The sequence below is a fragment of the Botryllus schlosseri genome, chromosome 10 (genome assembly GCF_051294905.1).
Source record: "Botryllus schlosseri isolate E-star chromosome 10, Bs_hap1, whole genome shotgun sequence".
Classification (NCBI taxonomy): Eukaryota; Metazoa; Chordata; class Ascidiacea; order Stolidobranchia; family Styelidae; genus Botryllus; species Botryllus schlosseri.
In genome coordinates, this window is record NC_137245.1 from 4,670,213 (window position 1) to 4,687,311 (window position 17,099).

The window sequence follows — 17,099 nt, forward strand, 5'->3', positions numbered from 1 at the left end:
ATTCGCGATTTATAAAGAACAAACAAACATTATCAATATAATAAACAGTGTAAGAATGAGCTCATTCTCATTTTTGCAGCAATACTTTTATGACCCTGTGTGCGGCAATAAAAAAGGGGGAATAATCAACGATAGAGAGAAAACGAACAAAGAATCTGGATTGACCTTTGTACTCAGACATGAGACTGGAGTACTTCTACTTGTACTTTTCCACTCGCCTCCTGATTATAATACATTGTAATTTTACTGTATTTTTCCACGATTCACAGCTGACTTCGGTCGTACACGACGGTGATCATAGTTGCCTGCCCTGACCTGTTGTTCCGTGGTCCAATTTCGTGGCTTGGGAACAATAACCCGTAAAACTGGTTGACTTGTTGTTCCGCGGTTGATTCATTTTCGTGTACGGTGGGTCATAGGAATAATTGCCGGTCGTGACGTCAGTATAGTTTTCTTCTGATCCATGAGATCCTGGTGCGTGTTTTAGGTGTCTATACGTTCGGCTGTGCATAGTGACGCATGTAGTCTGTTCCATACTGTCGTACTTGCTCTTGCTTTGTTGTCGACTTAAATAGTAAGGAGAAATGTTCTGGTTATAAATATGTGTGTCATTTTGAGTCATATCGAGAACCAGAATGTCGTGTATTAGAAATAGGTATTAGGCGCCCCCCGACATAGATTAACTTAAATAAAGTAACATTTAGAATATAATAAGTAATTAAATAGCTCATTCTCAATTTGACTCGCATCAACGTGTTAATTTCCGGTATTGTAGTAATTGGTGCAAGCAACAACTACTGTTCCACACCTTTACCGCTTTCTAGCGTCTTAGGACAGACAGTCCCAACCAAACAATGTGATGGGTTCTTTTACTGCTTCACGTCTGGTCAAGCGTAATCATGCCGGTGTCTGTAAATGATATATAATTTACCGCGGCATATTATTTTTGTATGCTGTACATGATATACAACTTGAATCGATCAGTTGTCGAACTCATGCTTTACCGGTATGTACGATCGATCGCGAGCTCACCACGCACTTGTCGTTCGAGAGCGACTCATTTCGCTATAGGCAATCAGTTGTGTTCGCGTGTATCGTAACATATCCTCAACACTTGTTATGCGAACACCGCCGAGCATATTTGCAGCATCATACTACGGATATATTGACTCGACAGAGCGTTACTATAGAAATTAAACATGGAATGGCAACGATCAATTTTGCAGCTTCGCCGGGACTGGAATGAAAAATTGTTTTGCGTAAGCGACCGTAGGATTTCTGGCAATCCAAAAGCTATCTTCCCGAGCGCAGAAATTATTGAATCTGGTCTCGATCGAAAGCTACTGTTGCACCGATTCCGAAAATATAAATTAAAATATTGATCGTGTGCTGATCCACCTAGAATATGTCCCCCAAGTCTGAAATATCGGCATTGTTTAGAACAATCGGGTAACCGCAACACAATAGCCATAACAATGACCCGTTGGGATCAGTGGGTTGACCTTATTTGGCTGAAACGCGCTCGGTGGTGCAATAATGGCAATGAATTGTGTCAGATCATACGTTATGCGATCTATAGCCTGAGGTGAGGTGTAAAGTAGAGTGGGAGATTTCAAAATCGGAATCCACTGCGACTATAGGGCTGCAAAATCAAAGTCCAAAAAATCCGACTGGCACGTAAAGTACTGGTTTCTCCATATATTAGGCTGGGTAAAATGTAACATAAATCCAACTCTCAAAGACACTGCTGTAAGGGGAGTGTCGTTGTACATTAATTTGCGTACAGCGAAACTTTGTATGCGGTGGTGCAATAATGAGGATGAATTGTGCCAGATCACATGATGCAATCTAGCCTTCTTTCGGTGAGGTGTAAAGATGAGCGGGGAGATTTCGAAATCTGACTCCACCCCGACTCGGGTTGCTAAATCAAAGTCCAAAAAATCCAGCTGGCTCGTAAAGTCCTGTTATTTCCACATGTTGTGAGGGTAAAATATAGCATAAATCCGACTCTCAAGTCCATTTGGCTGCATCCAGTCCGGCGATAGCTCGCTTCACCGTCGATCAGCTGACTGGCCTTATTTTTCTCGGTTTCGGTGCCAGGGCTGGATACGGTCAAGTGACCACCCAGGCACGATAGTTCTACTATCTTTACACGATATGGAGATGACGCTGCATATTCATTTGCGTACAGCGAAACCTTGTATCGAACCATTGTCGGAATTATGTTCAACTATACAGGTGTTATTAGTGCAATCAGGTTTAGCACCACAAGAAGTATATTAGTAAAGTCCTATCCACCACAAAACGATAATACCTATACCCTACCAACAAAACAGACAAACAGACTTGTCGCTTGAATACTTGTAATTTCATTGTGGTCAGATGTACGCAAATCAGCTGTGATCAATCGAGCGTGACACAATCGATGTCAGTCATCAACCCGCCTGTTTGACAAAACTCGCGTTTTCGGGTTGACAGCAACACAATGCGATCCATTTGATGTCCCCGTCGACCCTCCTATTTAATAGAGTTACCATACGGCCTCATTCAAGGGAGCATATGTCCTCCTTTTCCCAGATATGTCACCCCTTCGCCCAAATGTACTCTCTTTCAGTCAGTTTGTCCTCCTTGTTAGCTTAACATACCCAAAAAACACCACGAGTAACGTAAAATGAGGGCCTAGATTACAAAAGTCGGGTACGTGGCCAAATAGGGAAAATGACGCTATGATGGTATTGTGCAGGCTATTACGTGGATACGGGGGCCTGTGTAAACACGTGAATAGTAAATGCGCCCCAAACTACCGTGAAAAAGATCGAGCGCACTCGACATGTCGGGCCCACCTCAGTACAGCCAAATGATCCAATGTCGTAGCTAGAATAGCCTGGGTGGTGGTACATCATTCTCACAAGATGCACTTTGGAATGCGTGTGAAATCGACATCGCCCGTTACTCGACTGAAGCAAGTCGCCACTGCAATCCCTCTCTGTGTATACACAACGTAGGCCTACTAGGTACTGCAGATCCAGACGAAACTACGCATTCTAGCGAGGTTATCGAGATAGCTGGAGTGATTTACAACACATGCTACATTTACTTCAAATGGAAGGCCAAAATGTATAGCTTTTGAAGTACTCAAGTAGAAGTAGTTTTAAAGAAATGTCAGTATCGTGAAATCGCTTTCTATCCTAATGATAAAGAGTAGGCCCCCATAAAACTGTCGAGCCAAAATACAGTTTCGAAGCGACCCGGTAATTTGTAAATCTTATTTATGGGTTGCACGGTGTGTTCATTGATTAGAGAGAAGCAGACACGGCGGTGCCTGTATAACGAGGCTGTTCTCAAATCCACATTGTCTTCGTTATTATCGGGGGGATATGGCTTTACAGTGACATTGAGGTAGTTAAAATATATTGGTTAAACACGATTTATTCCTCATATATGGGGATCAATGGGTGAATAATGTATCGATTCTGCAATTCGGCCCGCCAAGTACTTAATTTTCTCCGGCCCGCCGACCGAAGGAGTTGCCCGCTCCCTTGTATAACACATATGTAAATGGTACAATAGCGACAGCTAACGGTTGTTAATCATCCATAAATATACAGCTAACCGGTAATACAGCCCTCAAGGATAAACTAGGAATATCTGTGTGAGTCGCCTCGATTGACCCATGAGGCAAGTTTAGACACGAAAGTACTTTGAGGTGTGATATAATCCCAGTAATTGTACTGTATTTTTCCACGCACACGTACCACAATCGAAAACGAGGTTCGTCCGTCTGATTCCCAGCGTTTGCCTCGAAGTAAAGTATCGGGTATAAGTGACCATGGATCTACGCCAAGTCTGTCCACCACTTTTGAGTAGATATTTGGAAAGACCGGCTCATGATCACCTCCATACAAGGCCTAATAGTTCTGCGTACAGCGAAACTTTGTAGCGACCTATGTGCGGGCTGTGCATGTGTTGTTAGTGCAATCGTGTTTATCCCCACAGGAACGTAATCATTTGAGGATGAATAAAATCTTACCCACAACGATACCAACTTTAAACCCCTCAACGACTCCAACGGTATGTATTTATGTAGATTTCATATTTTTATGAAAAAGCTAATCGACCACAAGATACTGTTACGTACCATCTCTTTCGGTAGGGTTTGTTAGTATTGTAAAATGATGATCGGGAGCTACGGTCTTTTACACTAGGTCTAAAAGGGTAGGGGTATTCGTTAGTGATACACCCGTCTGACGGTGGGGTATTCGACAAAATCACTCTGTTTTTACTACGGAAACCATGATCATACCTACGGGCTCTCATCACCTGTCGTACGAATGCTTGTAATATCGGTGTGATGTACTCAAAACAGCTGTGATCACTCGAGTGTGACGCGATCGAAGTCAGTCCTATCAGCTGTCCGAGGAAACTCGTATACTCAGTAAGAGAGAGAGAGAGAGAGTCTTTATTTTCATCCAACCAAAATACATAACACACGGCAGTGATGGTGGTACAGAAAATATGCTTGCACAGTATTCGGTATTAGATAGGATTGATCGATAAGACCGTGAAGGTCATCTAGTCTGATCACACCAGCATCAAACAGGTACACTTGACTCTAAACAGTCTGGCTGTAAAGGGTGACGGCAATGCGATATATTTGATGTCCCTATCGATTCTCATACTAATGGGGTTGGCATACGTCCTCCTTCTCCAGGAAAATATCCTCACATAAATTGACTCCTTTTTGTGAATTTATCTCCTGTTTTAGCTTAAAATACCCAAAAAGACCGTGAATAACGCGAAATAGGGACCTACGAGAAGCGGGTAGGGTCTATCTTGTTGTTTTCGCATAATCCTGTTATTCAAATGTAGGATTTTGGTGTAGGTCTGATTTATAACTTTTGTAAAAGTGAGGTAAACTCATTGCAAAACTACTTTCTGCTTTTAAAGTCAAACGTGCAAAGAGTAAGTAATTTCACCTGAAACGGTTGAGGAGTAAGTTACAACGACTTGGGTATATAGCACAAGTACCGAGTACTCGAATCAGTAGCGTCTTTTAACACCATTACTCAATCCAAGTCCACAACATACCTAAAAACGGGGTATTGTTTTGTGTATTTCAGTGAAGCAAATTCAATTTAAATCTCAAACCACTTTATCCTGTGCCCGACCTCATTAAAAGTCGGTCAAAACATGATCACCACCTGCGTAATCAATCCGCTGTGTGTAAAATGGTATACCATGTTGGTGTCGATCGTATATTAATTTTGCGTGCGATTTGCGTCGATCTGCTGTCGAACAGATATACTTTTGCCTATACCCTTGAAGTATACAGTATTACCGAGTTGTCTATATTACGGCTCTGTGGTTAGACAATACAGATTAGAGACGCCCCGGACTGATCAATATAGTCGGATACTCCCAATCTGCTCAGTCGTGGTTCTTGACCCTCCAAGACCTCTGTTAGCATCAGTCTATCTCATTGTTTGTAGTGCCAATTTCAAACGTCGTAATAGCGATCACTCGGTCATGTGTAGAATATAGAAATTGACGCCTGTCCTATTTGCACGACCTCGTGGCTTTGGTAAACTTACTAAAGCGGAAAGTCACTGCCAAGTTAAACATTGACTGATCGTTCTCTTGTTAGCGTCGATATTCGTTCGTACGTTCTGTCATGCCTTAGAATTTTTGTTATCATCGAGAGTGGTCATAAATAGACAGGGGGACAAATTTGATGCGTTCAACGCAATACGCGTTTGTCACATCTCAGTCCGGACCGTAACCGATCGTTTACCGCACCTACGATAAGCGTCGCTTTTTACTCATAGGTAAGCCGATGATCTGTGAAAACACAGGCGCTAACGTGCGATTTCGTTATTCCTTCAACGTCACATGACCGCCTATGAGGGCTTTTTGGGTGCCCACCAATACAGTGTTGAAACGTGATCCATAGGGCCCCCACTGCGTGCTATACGCCTCAATAAATGTGTTTACTCGAGTTTACACCTGGTGTGGAGCAGTGAAGTGGGTGCAGAAAGTAAATTAGACGAAACAAGCCAGTTGACTACATCGATTAATATACGGGGGTTGATAAATTTCGTCAAGTGACTTTTGAATGGATGTTATTTGTTTGTTGTTTGATGGATAAGATTGTATTCAATCATAAACTACTAATATACTTCTTGTGGTGCTAAACCTGATTATACAAATGAATCAAACAGTATTCCGCCAATTGGGACTAGTTGCCCGTCGTCGTGATTGATCTCCTAGTTCGCGGTGGTAACGAAGAATGTATAACAGAAAGTGTAAATCGTACAATAGCGACAACTGTGTTGTCAGTCGTCCACAACAATACAGCTAACCAGTAATCTATAGAGCTTTCAAGAATAAACTAGGGGTATAAGCGGCTAGCCCTAACTTATCGTTCCACAACTGATTAATCCGATTTCGTCACGACGGGGCTCGGCAGTTGTAGCCTGTATGATATAGTAAATCAATCTCAAAATCTAATGCAAACCTAATTCAGCAAAAAATACTTTTTTTTTCCAAATCCTAATCAATGCTCATCTCTGGCGTATACGTACAAGTTTTGTAAAAGCAACAGATTGATGGAGCGTGGCTGACGTTGATTGCGACACTCGATAATAGCTTCTTCCGGTGGAGTTTTTCGAACGGTAAATCCAAGGCTAGGTCGAGGGGGTCAAACAGAATTTCTCTCACGGAAGCACTCCGCCGAGTCAATACGTCCATAGAATGATATTTGTCGCAAGTATGTTTTGTTGGGGGGTGTTTTGCGGTACACGTTTTTCACAGGTATCAAGTTACGATTGGGGAAGACGTTTTTTTATATTTATACCGCTAATTTCATTAGATTGACTAGTAAACAATGTCATTTCTTCTGACTTGACTACCGAAATACCCGTCAATTACTTGTGTTGTGCGAGTTAGCTAAATGAAAGGTCACTCACCGAAATCGACCAGACCTACATTTCGCGTTATTCGTGGTGTTTTTTGTTATTTTAAGCTGAAAATAAGGAAAAATTTACAAAAAAGGAAGACATTTGGGCGAAGGCTGTACATATTTGGGAAAAGGAGGAGGACTTTGGTAGCTCTATAAATATAAGGATCGATGTGAACATCAAATATATCGCATTGCTGTCAACCCGCTCGAATATGCGAGTTTAGTCAAACAGGAGATTGACGACTGACACCATTTGTGTCACATTCGATTGATCACAGCTGGTTTGTGTACATCACACCGCATCGAAATTACAAGCATTCGAGTGATGCCCGTTGGGTTTGCTGACAGTTAAGTTGTTATCGTTGTGTGATGGATAAGATTTTGCCAATATACTTCGTGTTCAAAAGTGCGTTTAACCCAACGGAAAAACCACTAATTACGTTACTATTTCAAACTACAAACAGAGTGGGGGTTTATATGGCAAAAATAACACCCATTCAAAAGTCACCTGACAAAATTGATGAGCCCTCGTATATTAATCGATGTAGTCAACTGGTTTGTGTTGTCTAATTTACTTTCTGCACCCGCTTCACTGCTCCACACCAGGTGTAAACTCGAGTAAACACATTTATTGAGGCGTATAGCACGCAGTGGGGGCCCTATGGATCACGTTTCAACACTGTATTGGTGGGCACCCAAAAAGCCCTCATAGGCGGTCATGTGACGTTGAAGGAATAACGAAATCGCACGTTAGCGCCTGTGTTTTCACAGATCATCGGCTTACCTATGAGTAAAAAGCGACGCTTATCGTAGGTGCGGTAAACGATCGGTTACGGTCCGGACTGAGATGTGACAAACGCGTATTGCGTTGAACGCATCAAATTTGTCCCCCTGTCTATTTATGACCACTCTCGATGATAACAAAAATTCTAAGGCATGACAGAACGTACGAACGAATATCGACGCTAACAAGAGAACGATCAGTCAATGTTCAACTTGGCAGTGACTTTCCGCTTTAGTAAGTTTACCAAAGCCACGAGGTCGTGCAAATAGGACAGGCGTCAATTTCTATATTCTACACATGACCGAGTGATCGCTATTACGACGTTTGAAATTGGCACTACAAACAATGAGATAGACTGATGCTAACAGAGGTCTTGGAGGGTCAAGAACCACGACTGAGCAGATTGGGAGTATCCGACTATATTGATCAGTCCGGGGCGTCTCTAATCTGTATTGTCTAACCACAGAGCCGTAATATAGACAACTCGGTAATACTGTATACTTCAAGGGTATAGGCAAAAGTATATCTGTTCGACAGCAGATCGACGCAAATCGCACGCAAAATTAATATACGATCGACACCAACATGGTATACCATTTTACACACAGCGGATTGATTACGCAGGTGGTGATCATGTTTTGACCGACTTTTAATGAGGTCGGGCACAGGATAAAGTGGTTTGAGATTTAAATTGAATTTGCTTCACTGAAATACACAAAACAATACCCCGTTTTTAGGTATGTTGTGGACTTGGATTGAGTAATGGTGTTAAAAGACGCTACTGATTCGAGTACTCGGTACTTGTGCTATATACCCAAGTCGTTGTAACTTACTCCTCAACCGTTTCAGGTGAAATTACTTACTCTTTGCACGTTTGACTTTAAAAGCAGAAAGTAGTTTTGCAATGAGTTTACCTCACTTTTACAAAAGTTATAAATCAGACCTACACCAAAATCCTACATTTGAATAACAGGATTATGCGAAAACAACAAGATAGACCCTACCCGCTTCTCGTAGGTCCCTATTTCGCGTTATTCACGGTCTTTTTGGGTATTTTAAGCTAAAACAGAAGATAAATTCACAAAAAGGAGTCAATTTATGTGAGGATATTTTCCTGGAGAAGGAGGACGTATGCCAACCCCATTAGTATGAGAATCGATGGGGACATCAAATATATCGCATTGCCGTCACCCTTTACAGCCAGACTGTTTAGAGTCAAGTGTACCTGTTTGATGCTGGTGTGATCAGACTAGATGACCTTCACGGTCTTATCGATCAATCCTATCTAATACCGAATACTGTGCAAGCATATTTTCTGTACCACCATCACTGCCGTGTGTTATGTATTTTGGTTGGATGAAAATAAAGACTCTCTCTCTCTCTCTCTTACTGAGTATACGAGTTTCCTCGGACAGCTGATAGGACTGACTTCGATCGCGTCACACTCGAGTGATCACAGCTGTTTTGAGTACATCACACCGATATTACAAGCATTCGTACGACAGGTGATGAGAGCCCGTAGGTATGATCATGGTTTCCGTAGTAAAAACAGAGTGATTTTGTCGAATACCCCACCGTCAGACGGGTGTATCACTAACGAATACCCCTACCCTTTTAGACCTAGTGTAAAAGACCGTAGCTCCCGATCATCATTTTACAATACTAACAAACCCTACCGAAAGAGATGGTACGTAACAGTATCTTGTGGTCGATTAGCTTTTTCATAAAAATATGAAATCTACATAAATACATACCGTTGGAGTCGTTGAGGGGTTTAAAGTTGGTATCGTTGTGGGTAAGATTTTATTCATCCTCAAATGATTACGTTCCTGTGGGGATAAACACGATTGCACTAACAACACATGCACAGCCCGCACATAGGTCGCTACAAAGTTTCGCTGTACGCAGAACTATTAGGCCTTGTATGGAGGTGATCATGAGCCGGTCTTTCCAAATATCTACTCAAAAGTGGTGGACAGACTTGGCGTAGATCCATGGTCACTTATACCCGATACTTTACTTCGAGGCAAACGCTGGGAATCAGACGGACGAACCTCGTTTTCGATTGTGGTACGTGTGCGTGGAAAAATACAGTACAATTACTGGGATTATATCACACCTCAAAGTACTTTCGTGTCTAAACTTGCCTCATGGGTCAATCGAGGCGACTCACACAGATATTCCTAGTTTATCCTTGAGGGCTGTATTACCGGTTAGCTGTATATTTATGGATGATTAACAACCGTTAGCTGTCGCTATTGTACCATTTACATATGTGTTATACAAGGGAGCGGGCAACTCCTTCGGTCGGCGGGCCGGAGAAAATTAAGTACTTGGCGGGCCGAATTGCAGAATCGATACATTATTCACCCATTGATCCCCATATATGAGGAATAAATCGTGTTTAACCAATATATTTTAACTACCTCAATGTCACTGTAAAGCCATATCCCCCCGATAATAACGAAGACAATGTGGATTTGAGAACAGCCTCGTTATACAGGCACCGCCGTGTCTGCTTCTCTCTAATCAATGAACACACCGTGCAACCCATAAATAAGATTTACAAATTACCGGGTCGCTTCGAAACTGTATTTTGGCTCGACAGTTTTATGGGGGCCTACTCTTTATCATTAGGATAGAAAGCGATTTCACGATACTGACATTTCTTTAAAACTACTTCTACTTGAGTACTTCAAAAGCTATACATTTTGGCCTTCCATTTGAAGTAAATGTAGCATGTGTTGTAAATCACTCCAGCTATCTCGATAACCTCGCTAGAATGCGTAGTTTCGTCTGGATCTGCAGTACCTAGTAGGCCTACGTTGTGTATACACAGAGAGGGATTCCAGTGGCGACTTGCTTCAGTCGAGTAACGGGCGATGTCGATTTCACACGCATTCCAAAGTGCATCTTGTGAGAATGATGTACCACCACCCAGGCTATTCTAGCTACGACATTGGATCATTTGGCTGTACTGAGGTGGGCCCGACATGTCGAGTGCGCTCGATCTTTTTCACGGTAGTTTGGGGCGCATTTACTATTCACGTGTTTACACAGGCCCCCGTATCCACGTAATAGCCTGCACAATACCATCATAGCGTCATTTTCCCTATTTGGCCACGTACCCGACTTTTGTAATCTAGGCCCTCATTTTACGTTACTCGTGGTGTTTTTTGGGTATGTTAAGCTAACAAGGAGGACAAACTGACTGAAAGAGAGTACATTTGGGCGAAGGGGTGACATATCTGGGAAAAGGAGGACATATGCTCCCTTGAATGAGGCCGTATGGTAACTCTATTAAATAGGAGGGTCGACGGGGACATCAAATGGATCGCATTGTGTTGCTGTCAACCCGAAAACGCGAGTTTTGTCAAACAGGCGGGTTGATGACTGACATCGATTGTGTCACGCTCGATTGATCACAGCTGATTTGCGTACATCTGACCACAATGAAATTACAAGTATTCAAGCGACAAGTCTGTTTGTCTGTTTTGTTGGTAGGGTATAGGTATTATCGTTTTGTGGTGGATAGGACTTTACTAATATACTTCTTGTGGTGCTAAACCTGATTGCACTAATAACACCTGTATAGTTGAACATAATTCCGACAATGGTTCGATACAAGGTTTCGCTGTACGCAAATGAATATGCAGCGTCATCTCCATATCGTGTAAAGATAGTAGAACTATCGTGCCTGGGTGGTCACTTGACCGTATCCAGCCCTGGCACCGAAACCGAGAAAAATAAGGCCAGTCAGCTGATCGACGGTGAAGCGAGCTATCGCCGGACTGGATGCAGCCAAATGGACTTGAGAGTCGGATTTATGCTATATTTTACCCTCACAACATGTGGAAATAACAGGACTTTACGAGCCAGCTGGATTTTTTGGACTTTGATTTAGCAACCCGAGTCGGGGTGGAGTCAGATTTCGAAATCTCCCCGCTCATCTTTACACCTCACCGAAAGAAGGCTAGATTGCATCATGTGATCTGGCACAATTCATCCTCATTATTGCACCACCGCATACAAAGTTTCGCTGTACGCAAATTAATGTACAACGACACTCCCCTTACAGCAGTGTCTTTGAGAGTTGGATTTATGTTACATTTTACCCAGCCTAATATATGGAGAAACCAGTACTTTACGTGCCAGTCGGATTTTTTGGACTTTGATTTTGCAGCCCTATAGTCGCAGTGGATTCCGATTTTGAAATCTCCCACTCTACTTTACACCTCACCTCAGGCTATAGATCGCATAACGTATGATCTGACACAATTCATTGCCATTATTGCACCACCGAGCGCGTTTCAGCCAAATAAGGTCAACCCACTGATCCCAACGGGTCATTGTTATGGCTATTGTGTTGCGGTTACCCGATTGTTCTAAACAATGCCGATATTTCAGACTTGGGGGACATATTCTAGGTGGATCAGCACACGATCAATATTTTAATTTATATTTTCGGAATCGGTGCAACAGTAGCTTTCGATCGAGACCAGATTCAATAATTTCTGCGCTCGGGAAGATAGCTTTTGGATTGCCAGAAATCCTACGGTCGCTTACGCAAAACAATTTTTCATTCCAGTCCCGGCGAAGCTGCAAAATTGATCGTTGCCATTCCATGTTTAATTTCTATAGTAACGCTCTGTCGAGTCAATATATCCGTAGTATGATGCTGCAAATATGCTCGGCGGTGTTCGCATAACAAGTGTTGAGGATATGTTACGATACACGCGAACACAACTGATTGCCTATAGCGAAATGAGTCGCTCTCGAACGACAAGTGCGTGGTGAGCTCGCGATCGATCGTACATACCGATAAAGCATGAGTTCGACAACTGATCGATTCAAGTTGTATATCATGTACAGCATACAAAAATAATATGCCGCGGTAAATTATATATCATTTACAGACACCGGCATGATTACGCTTGACCAGACGTGAAGCAGTAAAAGAACCCATCACATTGTTTGGTTGGGACTGTCTGTCCTAAGACGCTAGAAAGCGGTAAAGGTGTGGAACAGTAGTTGTTGCTTGCACCAATTACTACAATACCGGAAATTAACACGTTGATGCGAGTCAAATTGAGAATGAGCTATTTAATTACTTATTATATTCTAAATGTTACTTTATTTAAGTTAATCTATGTCGGGGGGCGCCTAATACCTATTTCTAATACACGACATTCTGGTTCTCGATATGACTCAAAATGACACACATATTTATAACCAGAACATTTCTCCTTACTATTTAAGTCGACAACAAAGCAAGAGCAAGTACGACAGTATGGAACAGACTACATGCGTCACTATGCACAGCCGAACGTATAGACACCTAAAACACGCACCAGGATCTCATGGATCAGAAGAAAACTATACTGACGTCACGACCGGCAATTATTCCTATGACCCACCGTACACGAAAATGAATCAACCGCGGAACAACAAGTCAACCAGTTTTACGGGTTATTGTTCCCAAGCCACGAAATTGGACCACGGAACAACAGGTCAGGGCAGGCAACTATGATCACCGTCGTGTACGACCGAAGTCAGCTGTGAATCGTGGAAAAATACAGTAAAATTACAATGTATTATAATCAGGAGGCGAGTGGAAAAGTACAAGTAGAAGTACTCCAGTCTCATGTCTGAGTACAAAGGTCAATCCAGATTCTTTGTTCGTTTTCTCTCTATCGTTGATTATTCCCCCTTTTTTATTGCCGCACACAGGGTCATAAAAGTATTGCTGCAAAAATGAGAATGAGCTCATTCTTACACTGTTTATTATATTGATAATGTTTGTTTGTTCTTTATAAATCGCGAATGGGGGGATTCCGCACATCTATATTACTACTAATACGTGTGCGTGCAGCAGCGTGCGAGATTGGAGCTTACGCGTAAGTTCGTCGAAGCGAGAAGACTTGCGTTTATCGCCATTTACAATGTACTCAACCCTAATGTCGTTTGGGGGTAATCATGGTGTTTGTGAGACTACAATGGTCATTCACGCCACGCTGGTATTTCTTATTTTTGATTCCGTAACCGCCAACTTTGCCACTTTGCCACTTTGCAAATTTCGTAGAGGACGCGGGTCGCATGAATCCAATATCGAGATTAACTAGGCCACACAGTTGAAGTTATTTCGTCACCTACTCAACCCTAAGGAATTGATATCTTGATAAATTTGGGGTACCGGGCTTATCGAACGTCTTGAAATTTTAATTAAGGCTTGCACCCTGTGTTGATTGATCAGATAGAAGCAGACATGGTGGCGCCTGTATGACAATGTTATTCTCAAATCCACATTATCTCCGTCACTATCGGCGAGAAATGGCTTTGAAGTGACATTATTGTCGTTAAAATACATTCATTAAATACGATATATTCCTTATATATGTGGATAGATGGGCGAATATTGTATCGATTCAACTATCCGGCCCGCCAAGTACTTAATTTTCCCTTTCAACCCGTAGGTGTGCTGTTGTAAGGGTAAAATATGGATTTGTTTAAAAAATAAAACTTTTTTTCAAATTTTATTGGCCACTGCATAAAAACGATGCAGAAGAAATTTGGCTCAATACAACCCGTGGAATTGAAGTTATTGGATTTGAAAAAATATAGTAGCCTATTTACGGTAGCAAATACTAGGATTTAGATGTGGTACTCCTATAACTTCTCCAAATGCGTCAAATATATTCACGCAACCCAACAATTTTATCAGATATAGCCAGTGATATCTGAAACAAAAAGTAATTTTTGAGCAAACCTAACATACTTAATAACCAGCGTATTTCGGATCATTGATCAGTAGAACTATTATATATTTTTCACATCCCCCTTGAATACCGATATCCTTGTCCAGCAACTTCGTCGACATACGACACGGGCGGAACCCTTCCATCAACAGCACCTTCCCAAAGTACGATCAGAGTGAAAAAAGGTGACTGTCCTTGATTACAGTATTATGATACAGGTAGAGCTAACGCGATTTTGTCACGTTTAGATGAAATCGACATGGCAAGTTTACAATCCGGATGAGGATTGTCGTTAATCAAGCAAGATGGGAGATTTATAGCAAAATAACACACTGCTGTATACGTTTCAAAATACGCTCTGTTGCACTGAGCTGTTACCGTCAGCGGTGCAAAGTTACATTCTTCTTTTAGAGTTATAGTTATACGATTCCTTGCAGAGTAGGCTAGTATTCTACACATGATTTCAACATCGTTTTAGGATTTCTAGTATTAAACTTGAGATGGCAGTTCAAACCATCGCAAACCACTGGTACACTGGTCATCCATATTCGAAAGCTATTGTTTCATGAATTCTTCCCTTTGAAGAGCCATAGCCCCTTGAGAGCTTTTTAACCTTTATAGTGCGACGCCATATTTTTGTCCGCCTGTAGATGGAATCGTGACATCCCAACATTGCTGAAACACTTCCCCTCCAGGTGGCGAGATAGCGCAGTTGCTGGTTCGAGTCCGACCGAATTCGACTGCTGAATCGCTTTCGAGTGATGGGGGTTTATGTATGTTCCTCCTCGTCATATGATCCGCATAAGAGATGCATTAAAAGGCGTAGAGAGCCTTGCTACAAACCCGCAGCTGCGGAATCCTAATAAATATCATCAACCTGGTGTAAATGGTCATTGCAGTCGAAAACCACCATAATATTACAAACAACCACAACAACTTCCCCCCTTCAATGTTTTATTTATTCCTATTACCGACAGATAACTATTAGGGTAATAGTACTGAAGCATAACCTTTGCATAGTACGATGCGTTCAAATATTGCTAAATCGATGATAGCCATTATCAACTTTTAAAATACATGGTCTGTGTCCACGAAAAACGTGGAGTGGTCCATCGTGTTGCCGGCGTACGGGCGTGCTTTCTGAAACTACCCTCCTTGGTTTTGATACAGATATGCAGTTATCGCCGTCTACGAAGATATTGCGCCCATAAAATGCATTGTAGTTTGAACTAAATTAAAATAAAACAAGAAGGCTTTGTGTATGTTGTATACGCAAGCGTACTTGAATATAAGTCCGGCATTCATCGAGTCATTGGATGTTACTGTTATAACGACGTCATCATTTTGTTAAACACAAAATACAACGATTCGTACTTTCATACCTTTCATTGCTATTTGTTCTTCGTGAGTTTTATATTACTTTGATTCTACACTTGTTATGAAATATAAACTCAATTACTCATACCCTGTCTCTCGCTCCAAGTCCGATTGTAGCTAATTAGTCATTAGCTGGTGAGTGTTATTGTTTCAGTTTGACGATACTAATGTGTTTAGGGTCTAGATCAGGTGCAATACCTGCGTAAACATAGGATTTGCGTTATCCATTAATATTACGTAGGGTTAAGATATGTGAAATCGTTAATGTCCTCCAAAAACGCATAAAAGTCCTCGTTGGCAATTCGTCCTCCTTTATAGCTTTTGGTAGCTAAGACAGGGCGGCGAACTGAAAATCGGCATATATGATTTTTTTTAGTCAACGTCACAGAATAATCGTTAAGATGGTAATTTAGGAGTCGACTCAAACTAACGACATTTTTAAGCTGTTTCCAATTGCGGTAAACCAACTTTTATAATATTAGAAAGGTGTCCTCCTATTCCGATTCCAAACTATAGCCTACCCCTATTACCCTATTTTGACGAAGTTGATGTTTTCAACGTAGCATGACTGATATCACACCATTTCGAGTATATCAGTTGTATATTCTTTATATATATATATATATATATCAGGAGATGCATTTCTGATCAGAAATAACATCACTCAGGTATCGGCAACCATCTTAGCAGACGCGCTAGACAGTGGTTATCAAACCAGCGCGACGCGCGGCAACCGTCTGCCGCAATTCCCACTCCTACTTGCTTAATTACGACACATTATTATTCGAGCATGAACTGAACATTACACAGACAGAGCTGCGTTCCAATCTAACTGATGTTCACTTGCAGTCTTTACTAAGGGTTTCTACCGCCGAAATGCAGCTAGAGTTCAAAGAACTTGCTGACAACTTTGATCGGCCACAGACGTCTCATTATCTTTAGCGGCTATTGAAGTATTACATTTTAACGTTAAGAAATCCATCAATTACGTTTTGTCTTGCATGCTTTAAACTTATATAAAGAGCTTCTTGGAGGTACAGAACTTCAATATACAATTGAATAGTATATTTATATTGAAATGAAACCCGAATATTTTCGGCTGACACTCGTCAGGTGTAATCGTCATCAACTAGTAGAGAATGAGAAAGAACATTGTATATCAACAATCGTACCACAAAATATGACGTCACCAGCATGAAATGTCGAATGAGAGAGCGGTCAGAAG

General features: G+C 41.6%; 1 long non-coding RNA gene across 1 annotated transcript; it reads left to right on the forward strand.

Annotated features, from left to right (window-relative positions):
* The first annotated feature begins 14,486 nt into the window (after positions 1 to 14,486).
* LOC145449211 (uncharacterized) lies at positions 14,487 to 15,961 on the forward strand. The gene is made up of 2 exons (XR_013918177.1): positions 14,487 to 14,682; positions 14,746 to 15,961. It is a non-coding gene; the product is annotated as an uncharacterized LOC145449211 (long non-coding RNA).
* The last annotated feature ends 1,138 nt before the right edge of the window (positions 15,962 to 17,099 follow it).